The sequence below is a fragment of the Myxocyprinus asiaticus genome, chromosome 10, assembly GCF_019703515.2.
Source record: "Myxocyprinus asiaticus isolate MX2 ecotype Aquarium Trade chromosome 10, UBuf_Myxa_2, whole genome shotgun sequence".
In the NCBI taxonomy this organism is placed as follows: domain Eukaryota; kingdom Metazoa; phylum Chordata; class Actinopteri; order Cypriniformes; family Catostomidae; genus Myxocyprinus; species Myxocyprinus asiaticus.
The window spans coordinates 25,843,296-25,861,974 of NC_059353.1; the positions used below are offsets into that span (position 1 = coordinate 25,843,296).

General features: G+C 36.6%; 1 pseudogene; it reads left to right on the plus strand.

Moving 5' to 3' along the window:
* Positions 1 to 18,679, plus strand: part of LOC127447562 (glycosyltransferase-like domain-containing protein 1) — an 88,474-nt pseudogene that overhangs the window by 48,200 nt on the left and 21,595 nt on the right.

An 18,679-nucleotide genomic window follows, 5' to 3' on the forward strand; every position in this document is an offset into this window, starting at 1 on the left:
TGGGGAAAAAATGTGATCTCAGTGATTTCGACCGTGGCATGATTGTTGGTGCCGGACAGGCTGGTTTGAGTATTTCTGTAACTGCTGATCTCCTGGGATTTTCACGCACAACAGTCTATAGAGTTTACTCAGAATGGTGACAAAAAACCAAAAAACATCCACTGAGTGGCAGTTCTGCGGACAAAAATGCCTTGTTGATGAGAGAAGTCAATGGAACTGGTTCGAGCTGTCAGAAAGGCTACGGTAACTCAGATAACCACTCTGTACAGTTGTAGTGAGCAGAATAGCATCTCAAAATGCACAACATGTCGAACCTGAGGCGGATGGACTACAACAGCAGAAGACTACGTCGGACACTTTATTAGGACCATAGTGTTCCTAATAAAGTGCTCAGTGAGTGTAGTTTAGAGAAATATGTCTAATCAGTTGAGAATTTTTTTCTTCTTCTATGGATTAGGGAATAAATAGGCATAATTTGTAAAAATTATTGAGCAATTATTAATAATTATGTTTTGTCCCAAAACTGTTGGACTAATGCAGTTCTCTGTTGTGTGGCTGTGTTGAATTTATTTGAATTGAAATTCAGTAAATTCCTCTTCCCGTCATTCCAATTCCAATTTAACATCCTGTGGGGCTTGGTCAATTCAATTTCAAATTCCAACTGATGAATTTAACTGAATTCTGAAGTCCGATTAACGCTTAGAAGAGTCATGTGTGAGTTTGGCTAAAGTTACCATATTCTCTACGTAGTGTACATGATGTTTTTCATCATGCCAACACCTGTTCATCCTCATGAAAAAAAAGAAACAACATGCATATCTAAAATGCGGTCAGTCTGAAGAACATGACATCATAGCATGCAGTAGGTGCACTGTGTAATTGAAACACAACCACAACTGTGCCTTTATTAATCTCAGCGAAAACACCACATTTACATGAATTGCTATAACTTTTTAATGTTCAGTTTAAACTAAGCTCTTTCTGGTATCTTCCATATAGAAAACAAGGGAAACCAACAGTTATCTCTATTCCAAAACAACATTAAAGTTCAACTGTCAATTTCAACATCAAACTTTCTTCTACATCTCTGAAAACATTGTTAGATGTTTTGAACTGCTTTGTACTTGTAGGGGACAGAAATGCTGATCTTTTGTTTGAAGTGTTCAGGCTGGTATGTACCTGCTTCACATGACAGATGTCATGGCTTATGCAGTCATGATGAAATCTGCCCATTCCTTATCAGATTTGGTAAGCCATATGCACATTACATAATACAGAAAGTCTGTCATCGCTTACGTGTTCCACAACCCATTACGATCATATCCGTCATCTGCGTTAAATGGAAATGAGGTGACGCTGTTGAGCCATTGAAAACCTCTACAGGTCCTCTATTTAGTTACCTCCTGTGACCTACTTTAGCCCTACCCTGTGTCAGTGTACTATTTGAAATCCTCGCCCCGCTGCCCTCAGAGGTATGATATTTTATCTCGATGTCACGTAGAGTAGACTGTAGTCCAGGCTATGTGCCATGGCTGGGGCAGGAGCTTTGGCATTTGAGGCATTTGACTATGAGGTCAGTTGGTAATGATGAATGTAGATGTTAATCTGCAGTAATGACCTTCTCCTTTCACATCTCAGAGGCTCTCTTCAGGTCTCCTGTGTCCATCACACCAGACCTCTGTCAGGCCACCCTACAGAGTGCCCACGCTGATGAGACTAATGCTAGCGACGGTGCTTTCAAAACGACACACTTGGCCGCATTAAACCTTTGCGTGATCGGTCGCTTTCGCTCAGTGGGCAGATAGTGCTAAGCCCCCTGAGCTTCACAGAAGAACTCCCCAAACTGCAGGTTTGCCGGAGAAACTCAGCACAGCTCACATGTAGTAGCTCTTTCCACTTCTGAGTCGTTGCATGGGCCAACATCTAGATCAATAGAATTTTTCATTAGCCTGGGAAAAAGAGACCGCTTGTGATTATTGCCAATAAAGGAAATTAGATGAAATGATTTTTGACTTTGATTTTTTTTCTCTCTCCCTCTTTCCCCCCAACCAGCTTTTCACATTTAATCAAATGCAAGGTAAAAGTCATCACTGGAATTGCATCTGATTTATAAATAACCTAATTGGTGGCATTCTCCCTCTCCCGCCGGTGGACACGGCTGCATTTTTATTGCTTAGTCAAAACCTCCTCGTTGTAATTTTCAAAATGGCCCTTGAAATGAAATTTTCCTCCCAGCTTGTGAGGCAGCTCCATCGCTCATACCTTGCCGCAACCACCTTCTTGTCATCTCTTTAGTGTAGCTTTAAGTAGCCTGGCTCCCCTGTCCACATCTGTTAGTTAATTCATTCATTGCAAAACTCTTCCCTGGCACTTTTATCAATGAATAATCTAATGGAGGTGAACTGTTGAGTGACTGCTCTCATTGATACTCTGTCTGTCTAGGGGATGTTTGGAGAATGATGATGATGGCACTGCGATGTTTCATATTTTGATGAGCAATGCATATTCTAAATGCATATTTACCATGACGGGTGTGGGATCAGACCATTGCGTCTGGAATGACGACTTCATAAGAGCATGGCGGAGGCTCTATGGACATTTATTCTGTGGTTTTATCAACTATCTCTGAAGGTACTTTTGTTGAGACCTCAATTTACCTATCTGAGTAATGCTTTTCCAACTTTTTTCATCTAGATCAGGGTTTCCCAAACGGGGTTCATGAACTATTAGGGGTTTGTAAGGGAACCTCAGGGGGTTTGTGTGATTGTAATAGAAATGCCAATGCTTTAAATGTAATGAAATAAAAATGTTCATTAAAATGTAATACTGTATACATGCAAAGGTTTATATTACAAAAGGAAGTACAGTAGTTCACCTAAAAATGACAATTCTGTCAATATTTCCTTTTGTTTTCCACAGAAGAAAGTCATACAGGTTTGGTACAGCATGAGGGTGAGTAAATTATGACATAATTTTTTATTATTATTATTTATTATTTTTATGTGGTTTTTGGGTAACTAACCATTTAAAATTACAAGGGTGTCAAGTAAAATAATTAGGGCAGGATGCAGATGACAAAATGTTGGGAACCCCTAATAAAAATCACATGCACGTTTATGTCCTATACCATGGGAGATCCCGGAAACACTTTCAATGATAATCTCAAGAACTAATGAATAAAAGGAAATTAAGCACTGCTTTCTCTCCTTGTATAATCATTTACGACTGGTACACAACTAACTTGCAAAAAGTGGCCGTTAGAAATACACCCAATATTGAGTTGGGGCAGTAGTCTGTACATTGCTGCGAGAGAAACTCTCTTTACACTCGACTGCCTTTACAGCTCCCTTTGTTTTAAAGTTGATGAGTTCTCCAGCACTTGGAAGGATCCACAAAACATATTGTGGAAAGTCGTGCTAAATCGGTTAGTAGTCTGTCATGTTGTATTGCTTCCCTCCACCACAGAGACTGTGACTCACTGAAATGTACATATAAGTGCCACTTAGGACATGTACTTTTTTTAGCCAATTAAATGAACTGTATAGCTTCATTATTTTGATTGTTGATTCTTTCTGATCTTATCAAGTCTCACAACAGTTAAAGCATGGAATATTTTAAATGATGAGGTTGAATACTAAACTTGTCTTTTTTTTCCCCTAAATGTGCCCTGTTAGTGGAAATGTTAAAGTAATTGGTTTAAAAGAAAACACAGTATATAAATAAATAAATAAAAAAACCTACCCCAAAAATAAAAAAAAAATTACTGTAATGGAAGCTTGCATCAGCAGCTAGTCTCTGCTGTTAGTGTACTAGTGCTCATTAATCTTTGGATATGTACTGCCTCAAAGTTGCATCATGAATATAAAAATTATAATAATAAAAAACCTTTAACCACTTTTGTACCTGTTTTGACATATTTTGTACTTATTTTTGTACTTATGCAGACAGTACTAAATTTAGTGCTATATATCTGTCATTCTGTAATGCTCACTTAAGGCAGTTGAAGGTTAGTTCTTTTTGGATTTTAGCGGTGCCTTCAGTCTCGCTCCACTGCAAAAATAATAGCGCGTCAGTAAGCATGGAGGAATCTTGCTCTCAAACAGCTAATTGGCCAGCGTCCATCGCACAACCTACAATTAGGACTTGCGGTGCCATGGAGGCAGCACATAGGCTGTGCAGTCGCAGAGAATGGAGAAAGTGCTTTCAATGTTTTATGGATTGCTTTTGGCAGAGCATTATGTGAAAATGTGACTTGTTTTAGCTTCTTTAACTTGTAATAATCATCATAGTTGCAGAATACATCACTCTGGGTGTGCACGCGACATATTTTAAGGCTGGGAAAAAAGAAATGCCACATTGAAATTGTTTTTTTTTTTTTTTTTTGTATGTGGTTTTAGTTACCTTTTTTGTTTATTTTGCTCAAACATGTAATGTTCTGACTGGGGTAGCATATGAATTATTTGCTCCTAGTGCCGTTTTTCATTATAAAAATCAATAAAGCTTAGAGAAAAAACATCTTTGGGTATGGGGGGGGGGGGGGGGTTGCAGTTAGGAATGTAGAATCCAAGTTTACAGTCTTTTTCTGTAGTCTGTTTTTCCTATAGTGTTTTTAATGGTCTTTCTTTCTTGTTTTAAAAACATTTTTTTCATTATATTTCTTATAAAAGATAATTATATATCTTCTCCCTACCTTTCGTCCTCAGATTCCTGCCTGCACACAAGCGTCCCAGGCATTCAGTGCAGTGGGATATACACACTCCAGCTGCTCAAAGCCACATTCACACCTTAGCTCTGAGGTAACATACCACCACACTGAAGATCATTTACACATTTCGATGTTCAGGACTGACAGATAGAATTCTGAAATTACATATAACTTCTTGTGAAAAAATTGCTTTAGCCTCACATGATGTCATTGCAAGGGTCAGAAATTAGCTAGGGTTCAGGACAAAATGCTATGAAAAGTGACAAACAGTTTGCCCCAAAACACACCAGCTATTTAAAATGTGGTGGCAAATATGTCTGTAGTGGATTATTATTTATCTCTCATTTGATATATTTCTTGATATTCTATTCTAGGCTTATCTTGTTATGGGTTGAGTGCCTCTGCAGACACCATAGTGCTTTGAAAACACTGAACGTGAAATCTAAGTAGACAGTAGAGAATTTATAATATAACACAGAGACTGGCCAATTATTTAAACTGTTTTATTTTATTGTATTTTTTGTATTCAATGTTGATGTGATTTTGAGGGTAACAGCCAGAATTGTTCAGATTGAAAATGTCTTTCAGTCAAATGATTTAATTGATGTATTGGACATAAATGAGTTTTACATTTGTATTTGTATAAGTTAATAAAGGATGCCCCTATAAATGTGTGGCAAGCAGGGCGGGGCCGAGAGCCGTGTCTCACGGAGGAGCTCCGGGATGACAAAAGGAGGAGTGACGACAGTGAAGGACGAGAGAGGACCAGGCCTGGACTATTTACGTTGTGTTTTGTTTATGTTTGTGCGGCAGTCGTCTGTGAGGGGCTGCCACTTTCGTTTTGTGTTTATTTTATAATTAAAGTATGTTTGAACGTTTGCCGGTTCCCGCCTCCTCCTTCCCTGAGCTACTAACCTTGAACCTGAAATCCATTTCAGAAGTAAATATTGCCCCTTAATAAAAAATTTACAATAAAAAAAAATAAAAAAAAAGTTCACTTTTCAAAAGTGACTGTGAAAGAATAAAGGGTGTCTAAGCAGTGACCTTTTAATGAACCCCAGCAGTTCTTCAGAGCTTACATTGGACTCTAAGTCTGAGCCACCTGAATCTGAGGAGAAAGTAAATGTGGCAGAACTGCAGCAGTGCCTGGAGCCTGTGAGTGTCACACCATGTCAAGAGTCATCACAGAATCAGTCATTGTCCGGTTCGGATAATGATGAGAGAGGGAAACTTTGGCCACTCCACATAGTCTGGCCACATTGCTGGTAAGAAGTTCATAATAACATTAGAAACCTTTAATAATGAATCATTAATTTAACCTACAGTACTGTGCAAAAGTCTTACGCACATAAGATGTTTCACAAAAACATTTGTCTTAAGATGGTTATTAATATCTTCAGCTTTAGTGTGTCAATAGGGTATATACATTTTAGACTCCCAAACATTGCTTTTGCAAATAGAATTGAAAAACAGGGAGCCCTGCAACATATGGCATGGCCCCCACAGGTAAACTTTGATAGCGGTTAATGGGAGACCACACCAACTAACATTTTTCTTATTCGTTTGCCCCTACATCAAAATAAATACTTTTTTTTATTTTTTATGATTTACTGTCACTCTCTTAGAAGCTGTATTAGAAACCTCATCATCGCATCTATGGAATCTTGTTTTTAGAAATAATTCCAGAGTAATGTAATACAAAGTATAATGTTATGAATGTACACTAAATAATAACAAATTGCAAATATAAAAAAAGTTTGCTAGATTTATGCTGCTTAATAAGGCGGAAACGTCATCACAGTCTGTGAAAATGGTCCATTGGAGAACTCTTTTCCTAACGTCATTGTTTTCCAGAGTATGCAGTTATATTGTGCATTTTCAAAAGTCTCAGTTTTCAATGGAGGAAAAGGTAATTCAGGGGTGGATGAGAGGCCTAAATGTAGAAAAATCATTTTACAGAATGTCCTGTCGCTCGTGGCTAATTGTAGTCATGGATGGTTAAAACACAAACTCAGATTTACACAGATGTGATAGCTTTTATTGCTTACCGATTTATAGCATCACTACTGGTTATGACACCAAAGACCTGTTGAAATGTATTAATAATTTTTTATGTAGAAATAAGTTTTGGTCTGTTGAGTTTATTATGACCTCACTAGCTTTCACTATTCTTACTAAACAAAGCACTCAGGCATAATTGTAATGCAAGAACCTTGTTTTCGTCAAACTTCAAACACTTGTGACATGAAAGTGCATCAAACAGCAACCTGTATACAACTACCATTCTGTGGGTTATTTGCTTTGGACAGTCCAGGGAATTGTTTGACAGTAAGGCAAAGGCATGGAAAATGGATAACATGCTTGTTTTGGTACAACAGCGTTAAACATGCATAGATAGATGTCTGGCTCCATTGTATGCGTGTAATCTTTGGTCCAACCCCCTCGTGCAATATTTTTCAGCATTATTTCAATGTGTCTTAAAGCCAATTTTGGCGAAAGCCACCATCAGAATATTGTCAGTGACATCAGTGTTAAATTCCTTTTCAATGAGTTTGTATGTACAGATAAACTCAACTGCAGTGATAGCAATAGAAGAAAACTTCTGTAGCGTTGAGTTTTGGTAACAAGCACTGATGGGGGAGGTATGAGAAAATATTTTACTGCCCGCAGGATTGCTCTGTGGTTTTTGTTGAAGTTTAAATATCTTCCACTCCCCATATTTTAGACCTCCTCTTGGAATGTGTTGAAACCAAACAGCATTGTGTCTTTACCTCATCTGCCATAGGCTGACAAAAAAAAAAAAAAAAAAGGAACTGTTGCTCAAGCCGCATATTTCTCCCATGACTCTTTGCTCATCTCTTGGCAGTGATGATATGTTTCCTTACCAAAAAACACCCATAAATCAGATTAACAACCGAAAAGACCACCAGTATCGAAGTTTGATGCTGGCACAGGGATTTTGCAATGTTTGTTTGTGTTATGTCTCTGTCATTCACAGACTCCTGTATCAGTAACAAAAGCACCAATTGTGTAATCTCTTCAAAACTGAGCAAAACACAGATGGATTAGCGCTGTTAACATCCATGCTTCGTAAACGTTGGCTTTAGTCCGAGTTAAATTAGGATTTAGGCGAGAGCTGCTGGAAAAATAAGAAGGGGCTTGGATTATCTCTGGCAGTGTGTCCCATTTCATCCTTTTCTCTTTTTTCCAGCCTCTGTTTTTTTGTCATCATCACTGGTTGCAGATTTTTAATCTTCATGTGGCCTGGATAGGTCTTCATCCATTGGATTACAGGACTGTCTTATTGCAGGCGCTGACCAGGGTGGATGGTCAGAGAGGGCAGCTCTTTGCAGGTGCTGATGTGATGAGGTCTTAAATTTCTTTCCATTTGCCTTGAAGTTTGTTTTGTAGCAACCTTGTTTTTCATGGTGACCAATAGCAGTAAAGGGATAGTTCACTCAAAAATGAAAATTCTGTCATAATTTACTCACTTGCTGACTTGCTATCTTCCACGGAACACAATAGGAGATTTTCGTCAGAATGTAAGCCTCAGTCACCATTTACTTTCACTGCAACTTCTTTACATACAATAAAAGTGAAATGAGGCAAACATTCTGCCTAACATCTCCTTTTGTGTTCCACCAAGAAAGAAAGTTATACAGGTTTGGAAACATAATTTTCATTTTTGGGTGAACTATCCCTTTAATCCTTTGAAATGCATAATCTCTACCACACCAGATTGTCACATTGGTTTACATGGGCTCTGTTGGACTTATGTTTAAGATTCTTGTGATTACGTTTGGAGCCTTGCATGGTCAGGCACCTGCCTATATTAAAGAGCTACTGCAGCCATACAACAACATTAGGAATCTGAGGTCCTCTGATCAGGGTTTGCTGGTTGTTCCTCACTCTAGGCTCAAGACAAAAGGAGACTAGCTTTTGAGTTTGTAACTCCTAAACTTTGTAACTCTCTCCCCTTGGACTTAAAGAGCACCTATTATGGTTTTTCAAATATTACCTTTCATGTAGTGTGTTATATAGCTGTTTGGGAATGTAAAAAAGTCTGCAAAGTTTCAAAAATCAAAGTGCACGACAAATGGAGTTATTGACTCCCAAAAGAAAAAAACGATTCTGAACACCTGAAACGAGTCGTTAGTAATTCCAGACTTACTTCCTGTACTAACCTACGTAATTTGGTAACAAAAAACCCACCTCTGGTCTTCACTGGCTGCTCGCGAACAGCTTTGCCCTCAAACACTAAGCGGTAGACCAGTCACAACAGACTGGGACATCTGACCAATCAAAGCAGAGTAGGCTTTCTGAAAGGAGGAGTTTAGAATGAATCCTTTAGAATGGATCATTGAACGAGTCGTTTTTGACAATGGGAAAAAAAGGTAACGCTGCAATTTAAATTATGAGCAAATTAAAGTGTTTTTTGACCTTGGATGCATGTAAATCTATTGTATGAGACCTTTAAAACAAAATTAGGCATGTTTAAAAACCATAATAGGTGCTCTTTAAGATCTGTGGATACTGTGCACACTTTTAAAAAGCAGCTAAAGACCCACTTGTTTAGACTTGCTTTTTTTTTTTTTTTAAATATTGTCTTGTTTCATGTTTTTATTCTGGTTGTCTGCATTTAATATCTGTTACTCTGTTTCTTATTTGTTTTTTAGTATTTTATTGTGAAGCACTTTGTGACGTCTGTATAAATAAGTTGTACTTACTTTACTTACTTTTGTCTTTCAAGCTATCATTCTCCGTAGGCAATTACGCAATGCATTCAGGTTTTTCTGCCATAGGTTGTCTTGAAATCTCTTGTTCCTCCCAGACTGTGCAGTGGGCACTAATCACTAAGTAAAAAAGATGCGGGCACTGACGCATCACCACGCTGTGCTGGCACGGATCATGCCCAGTCTCTTGGCTCCTCCTGCACCCTTCTCATCGCCAAAGCCATGCCACTGAGACCGACATTATAGAGGGACTGCACTTGGAAGGACTTGCTGTGTTAGAGTTCTGAAAACACCACAAAGGAATTTAACCTGGCATGGAAACGAAGGCAGCATTCAAGAAAATATTTGACTTTGTGATGTTTGCACACAATTAAATCTGATGAATCATGGGACAATAATGATTTTTTTGGGGGGGAATCTGCAGAATTCTGTGGAATGGATTTAAATATGGTAAAATGTGTTAAACCCAGCTGAGTACTACATTCTTATTGGTAGCTGAAATCAAAATCAAATTAACCAGAATATTTAATAAACAAACACGCAAGGGGTAGGGAATTTGTACAGCAGAACTTGTGAATAACTGGAGTTCCAATTCTGTGGAAATCTGCTGAGATTTCTCCAGTATTCTGAAGGTGCAGATTTTGTGTGGACAAGTGTGGGTAACAAGCCCATTAAACTTGCACAAACAATCTATTGCCAAGAATCAGAAAGCAAATTGTTTACTGTGTCATAACGTAATCAAAAACGTCACCACATACATTCTCACATCTATTCATCTATAGCTGTTACTCCCTCATTAAGACACAGCATACGTCCCTCCCCGCAGAGAAACAGCAGGAATACGATCCACACAATTGCAGTTTTTGTTTTGTCTTGCTTTACCGACAGCTCTGCCTCCACTATTTTCAGCTGACCCTAATCAATCCCCAGATAACCGAGTCCTGGGCTTTCAAGAGCCCCATTAATTAGCCCTTTCATTTCCTTCTGATTTGAAACCTTTAACGTCATGCTTTTGCAGTAAATAGAGTTTGAATTTTAAAACATGCACCTCATGGGTGCAACTTAAAGGGGAATATTTAATCATAGCTGTCTAAATGAGAGGATCATATTCTTTTAAGTGGTACCGGATGATTGCTAATGAGGATTTGTCGGGTCCCTGCAGAACCCTTTTTTCTTATTTGTTTTATTTGGTTTCTGTCTCATTGCACACTGAGGTCAAAGGGTGATTAAACTCGCCATTTTGGTTGTGGGAAATAACAAACATTTATAGGGGAGACCGGAACAAGTTGTCAATTGTCTTTTAAATGTTATTAATGTATTCATCCATTATACACACACACACACACACACATATATATATATATATATATATATATATATATATATATATATATATATATATATATATATATATATATATATAATGTATTTATTACATATTTGTTGTAATAAAAAATATTTTAGTATGTTACTTTTTAAATGTTTTGTTGTTTCCTGAATATGTTTTGTGTTTAATAATGGTTAACGTTTAAATTTAGCTTAGAAGTGTATAAAAAAAAAATGTTTAATAGCAGGTTCCAATGTGACAACTCACCCCATATAATGTGACAGCATGCCCCGCTAGCTTACAAGGTCAACATACTGTATGTTCATGGACTGTAATTTTTTACCTGGCAATATCTATGTAAACATTCAATAGCTTTTGTGTTGTCAAAATGTTATGGTATGTGTCTATATATTGACTTTTAAAAATAAACCATCCCTGGGAAATATTCACTGGGGTAAAAAGTGTGACAACTAGCCTTGATCTCCCCTATATATTTTTTCATGTATGCTTTTATGTAATCTTTTGGTCAGTGTGTTTCATACAAGAATCCATAGAAGCAACGCGTGGCAATTTTTTCCTTTTACATTATTTGGGTCAACCATAAGTTTGTTATACCTCATTAATGTCCACATTTGACATTGCCCTTAAATGTAGCTGCTAGAATGTTTCTAATACCTAATTTATAACTGTATTTGTTTATTACTCATTTCTTACTCATTTCTTACTACATGTTTTAGATTTAATAATCTGCATTAATTCAGTCAATATTCTGACATTTTCGACAAGCAGCAGCTGCAAGTGTATTTCTGTGAACTTGTGTTTATGTGTGTTGTGTGTTCGTGGGTCTCCTCTCTCCCATTTTTAGCGTGAGAGGCACGTTGAGCCCCAGCAATCCCTGCATAACATAACTGACATATTAATTAACCCTCTGCTATGCTGTCAGTAGGAAATAAGGCATCACGGACTCATGTAGTCTGTTTTAGTTACTAGACTGACAGGCTGGGTATTAGGCATCCCTGCAGTCGCCATGTCACGTCCCTGCAGGTCAACCAGTCTTAGACCGGAGGAGGTAGCAGTCACATCCACAATGTAGCGAATCAAAGAGGCTGCAAAATTAATGAGGGAATCAACGTCAAGCCATGGGGGAAAAGGCAACATAAAAGAACCGGAAATGAGAGGAAATAAGCCCTCACTAATACCTCATCTAAAGAGATTCCACCCAAGTGGGAGGTGTCTTTTGTCAAAGCGCTTCTGCCCTGGTAATTGTTTTTGACCTTCAACATGATCATTTTTGTGAAGAGAGCTTGTTCTCAGACACGGTATACAGAACGGCAGTGCTGACGAGCTCAGAGATTTGTCAAAGTCCTTTTTGTATGATATGTATGAGCTCTGCAAGGCGTTGTTCAGTAGCATACCTCTGTTTTATCAAGTGAATGAGCCTCACGGATGATCACTTAACTGTCAGGGTTTTGAAAGTACTTCAGGCGCACAGTTTAGGTCAAAGAGAAGGATTTTAAACCCATGCATTGAGGGTCGTTCAGAGGCAAGCTTCTCATTAGACGGGCTTTTAGCATGAGGGCTAGCCGTGATTGGGGGCTTTTTGACTGTAGAATAAAGCTAGAGATGATCCAACCGTGGAACAGTCTGAAATAGCAGACACATCACAGGTGATTAGGCAAAAACACTTGCTTACTGAGCGTCCCGTGGGAAAAAGTACAATTTAAAGGGATTGTATCATTATTATATAGCTACTTACAAAAATTTGAAGGAAGTAGGATCGATACTATTATTGCTAAAAAAAAATAATGATAATAATAAAAAAAAATCAAGTAATATTTTGAGATTGCCTGTCAAACTTTGTTCTGTTGTAGTGAAAGTTTTAAATAATGATCCAAGAGACAGATGTCATTTTTCTTTTCTTTTTTTTTTTTTTTTTTTTTCTAGTTTACTTGAGAGAAAAAAAATGAAAGGAAAATGGACATGGCTGTGATGCGTTGTTCCATGCATACCTCTGTGCATCTACATACTTAGTATATACTTAGCATATAAATCTGGGATTTCTTCATTGCAGCTTTTCAAAATAAACACAATACATAATTGCATTATTTGCATTTAACATAATATATGCAATCTTCTATTCAGAAAAATAAGAATAATTACTCAATAAAACAGAATCAAGTCAAAATAGAAAATCAAGCCAAAACAGTTGTTTCTGTCTGTGTGTAGCACCTGCAACTCTACATATCCTTCTGAAGGATCCAAGTGTTACAGGAATAGTTCACCCAACAATGAAAATTCTCTCATCATTAACTCAACCTCATTGCATCCCAGATGTGTATGACTTTCTTTATTCTGCTGAAAACAAACAAAGATTTTTAGAAGAATATCTCTGCTCTGTAGGTCCTCAAAATGCAAGTGAATGGGTACCTAATTTTGAAGCTCCAAAAAAGCACATAAAGAAAGCATAAAATAATAATATATTTATTTAAAATGAAAAGTAATCCAGTGGTTAAATCTATATCTTCAGAAGTGATATGATAGGTGTGGGTGAGAAACAAATCAATATTTAAGACCTTTTATATTATAAATTCTCCTCCCTGCCCAGTAGTTGGCGATATGCATGAAGAATGTGAATTGCCAAAAACATAAGAAGAATTTAAAAGTAAACGTGGGGATTGATCGTAAAAAAAAGGACTGATATATTGATCTGTTTCTCACCCTCACTTATATCACGTCTGAAGATATGGATTTAACCACTGGAGTCCACTTTTACGCTGCCTTTATGTGCTTACTGGACCTTCAAAATTTTGGTATCCATTCACTTGCATTGAGGAGCTTCAGAGCTTAAATATTATTCTAAAAATGTTGTGTTCTGCAGAAGAAATAAAGCCAAACACATCTTGAATGGCATGAGGGTGAGGGTGGGTTTTTGGATGAACTATCCCTTTTAGAGAGAGTAGCTGAAGTCTGTTTTTTTAACAAGGTTTCTATTTCATAGTAATGCAGACTTTGCCTGTTATTGGGGCAGTGCTAACAACGTCCTACCCAAAGCTTTTGTGAGGTAAATTATATCTCATTTTACGTGTGAAGAGGGTGTTTAAATAAAAGTCTTAAAAGTGCAGTAGAAAAAAAAAAAAGTTAAGCTCTAAGGGACAATGGAATGGTCACAAAAAATAAAATATGAATAAAAACAGTGGACCTCATTGGGAAAAAAAATATAATAATAGAAGAATTTATATGATATACCCTTTTAAAGTGCATTTAGCAAGATATTATTCTTTAAAGTACTCCAGATGTAATGTTATTAAAATCTGTAACGTGTGCCTTGAAATTGAAGGCACACTTCAGAGGGAACTATTTTTGAACTAATGAAGCATTGCCAGTGATTGACTTAGAATTCAGCCTTTGAGAAAGCTGCAGACCAGATCTCTTGGCAGAGCTCAAAATTTTAATGGAAGCACACCAGCAATCAGCGGCCTGCCTGGATCACAGTGACAGAACATGTGGCCCCAGCTTTCAGATGTGTAATTAAGGTATATGGTCTGTGATTCGAAAGGGAACTTTCAGAACTCATACCATGTACTGTACCTCAGATGTAAATAAATGTATTAGCATTTAGATTTGTTTACAGATTTCTGTAAAACCAATTTAAATTGTCAAACATGGACATTTTTTTTTTTTTTTTTTTTTTTTTTTTTACCTCGCAATTTTAACTTTTGTTTTTACTGTATATTTTTTAATTCATTTATTCTGTATGGTGTCTGGCTCATAACATTCCCTGGTGATAATTGTTTTTATTCCCTGCTAATAATTAATTTGAAATTATGTTATTGTTTCCATATGTGTGTCTTTCTGACTAAAGGGAACATGACAAAGACCCACAGCTGTTCTTTCAGACCTTACTGAAACTCAAAGAACGACATCTGAGCTTTGAAATTTCTGTTCTGGAAGAGACCTTCAATGATGTTCCAGGTATGCTGTGTGCTGTAGGGATTCCTTGAATGTATGAATATAATTAAGTGTATTTAAATTAAACATAAATGTACAAGTACAAAAGTAATGGACTTGAATATTAATTTGTAATACTTTTTCTACACACAAGAGAAAAATGAGACCTCAAAGTTATTAATGTTCATTTATTTTCTTTCTCTATAATCTTTTCTCTCCGTATTTTTCATTGAATTATTTTGTTGAAAGACACCTTTGTTGAATGTCTTCTTTTGTGTTCATAAATGTTATTGCAAGGACTGTATTTAACTTTGAAACAAAATTTGTTAAGTGGATAGCTTTAGGTTTAAAGTTTGTCTGTTTATCACACACAGGCAGCACTTCATTGGCAAAATACACTCCCCATTAGTGGACAATTACTCTTTAATATCTTTCGGACAGTCTTGAGTATTTATGGCGCTGGGTTAATTTAATTTGTGTGCACGCTTACTCCAACACTGACTTGCACTGCCAAAATGAGGCTTACAGGAAACACAATCTCTTATACTGAGATGCAAACTTTTATTGTGGCATAAACAGCCCGTAAAGGTTGCTCATGTTATGAAATTATGTTTACGATTGCTCGGAAGGCAATCACGTTGAAACGGTTTTAATCTATTTTGATTTTGCTAATAGAATCATGTTATTGATTATTTGTGCCCTTTGCCATTTTATGTCCAAATTTATGATGACCTTGCTTATTTTATCTCCTCGCAAAATATGACCAAAACTTTAAACATCCCTCTCTTCGCTAATTACTACACATTGGTATTGAGGCCACTGTCCCTTTCTCCCTTTCTTCCCACTATAGAAATCTTTGCTGAAGCCAAAGAACAGTTGGTTGACCACATCCAGCACTGGGGTTTCATGCCCAGTAAGGAAGATTACCTCAGAGCACTATGCCAAGCAGATGTCGTCGTTTCCACGGCCAAGCATGAGTTTTTTGGAGTAGTGATGTGAGTTTCAGCTGGTGTCTGCCACAGAAAAATGTTTTTTCTAAACAAAAAGTCAACATGGTGGTTGTATAGTATACTTTGTTTATTAACAAAAGCACTGTTTGCATTTATTATGAAATTCAGCTAAAAGTGTACATTGAATACAGTGAATTTTGTCATTTATATGAGTAAATTACAGCATAATTTACAATGGGGTTGTTGTACCAAAATTTCAGAAGTCAATACCAATACCTTATTACCAATTTCACTACAACTTTTAATTTTGATACTAAAATGCTATTGAACACACTCCTTTGCTGAATTATTACAGTTAAAGCTGCACTACGGATCTGTGGTTGAAACCTAAAATTTCACGTCAAATGTGTTTCAGCACTGCTCTTCTGCACAGGTGAATCTTATAGGTTGAGGTTACCTGTCATCACTCAGAGATATTCACCTGCAGAATATCACCACATGCTATTTTCATTTTGAAATTATGCTATTCGACTACACATTTATAACAGAGATATTACTTGCTTTGAGGAAGGTAAACAACACTCTTATTTACATTTTAATATGCTCTTTTAAGTCTTTTTTCCATATTAATGTTTGTATTGTACTACACATATTAACAGGGGATACTTGTGATATGGCTGATAAGAGTTTAATGGAAGACCTTTAATTATTGTATTTTTTAGATTACAATCTACAGTGCAGTCTCAGTGGACAGTGCAAGTAAACCATAATACTGTAATAGTAGGCCTTTGTACTGCACAAAATAAAACTTTAAACTCAAAAAGAGGATTCAATAATTATGGGGATGTAATATACTTTATTAAACATGAAAATAATATGCAGAAATATGCAATTTAACAATTACAATAATAAACAGTTTTCTTAACCATTATAATAGTTATAATAGAGATATGTTTACACGCTAAACAAATTAATATGTACATTTCTGTGATATAAAATCAAAACATTATAAAAAACTTGAGAGGAGAATACATTCATGGGGAACTACCTTGTTGTACCTTGCACCTGTAGTGGCTTTTAGATGCAATTTCAAATTGTACGCACTGTTTCAACACTATCTGTTAAATGGGCAATGGAAAGTTGTGATAAGTGATAAAACAACTTGTGCATTTCTGTGACTGGGGTAAAGGTAATGAGAAAACAGCTGCACACACATTTAAAGAACTTTAAAATTGCAGCAAGTCATGAATATTAGTAAACATGTTACTCTAACTTCACCAGAAAAGAAATCTATGAAACGCATCTCAAGCGGTAAACACAGTATCCCCCGAGTAATGTTTGATTCATTAAAGCATGACAACCTATATAACCAGAAAACATATCCAAGCATTATAGCAAGTAAACAACTTTGCCAAACAGTTAACATTTAAACATCCTTCCGGAGACTGATGTCCTACCGTTGCTGTCCTGAACTGACTGAACAGCCATAACTTCCCCAGCCGCCACACACATGAAATGTAAGCCTGCGATTTTGCGCTAAATCTGACACGACAGCTAAAAATAAAAACTATTAATGTAGGCTTAATGTAGTGAATCATGATAAGGCAAGGACAGGGTTTTGAACACGGATTTGTTATGTACTAGCTAAATCATGGACCTTTATTAATTTGTAAACCAAAAATCTTCCATAGTGGAGCTTTAAATGTAAATGTTAACTTACTAAATTAAAACAATGGTATGTAGCCTTCAAGTATTCTCAGTTAAATAAATATTGCTTCAGTTTTTTCCAAGTAATCAGTATTCCAAAGTATACAGTAAGTAATACAAAACATAGATATGAGCAGTGAGTATTTTTTTGTTTTTTATTGTCAATGTTGTTGTTTGATTTACTTGGCTGCATTTACACGTTTACACACCCCTGTGTTGTTAAGACCCAATATGTCTTTTGTTCTTTTTCTTAACACAAAGGGAGAAATTGTGAAAAAAAATAATTGTGCTCAGTGATGGCAGTGGCAGTTTATGGTGACCACCTCTTCAAGCTTCAAAAGGACCCAAAAGTATAATTCAGAAGTCTAATAAATTATTGTATGCACCTCATGCCTTGTTCTGAAAGCATACGATAAGGTTTGGTAAGAAACAAACTGAAATCTTATTGATTATTTAGTGAAACTCTTGACCAACCATTGATCTCCTGTGCCTGTTCATGAGACTGTGCGAGAGGAACAGTTCACGCAGCCCCCACTCACGAGATGTGGTGTTCAAGCGAAAATTTGTTTTGTTGATCTAAAAAAGGTCCGCCACAGCACCAGTAAAAACAAAACACAACACAGCTGCACACAAACTAGAGAACTTATTCATAAAATTTCTTAGTTTTAAATAGAAGAATGGATGCATTTCTATGCCCGGCCTTATATATTTGAACTGGAATACTCTATCCCTTTAATGCACAGATCCAATATTTTGGAGAGAATCAGTTTTTTTTTTTTTTTTTTTTTTTAAAAGTATGCCACCTGACTGTTAATATTTACTTAGGACGCATAGTAAACACAATATTTAGTATCGGCTTAGTTCCGAAGTACCGGTACTATTGACATCACTTATCCACAGTAACCCCCATTGGTTTATGTACATTTGAGAACTGCAGTCTAAAGATCAGTGCCAAATCAGCTTAAAAATCAGTGACAAATATGATGAAATTGTTAGACGAAGGCACATCTGTTTGTCTGTTCAATGAAATTCAAAATTTCAACTCTAATATAGTAAGACAAATTCCATCATACCAGGTTTTCAGTTATCACAGAATTAACAATGAAGATTACCTTGAAAATGTCATTCTCCAAACCCCAGACAGGCCCAGAAATGTTCTTGGCTTAATTGAAAGGTTGCTTTCAATCCCAGAGGCCTGTCCTTTCTCTCTGGGGTGATGTCACAGTGTGGAGGGTACTGAATGTGTGTTGGAGGAACCTTTGAAAGCACCACCCTTGATGTGTTAAGCATAGCCTGAATCAATATCTTC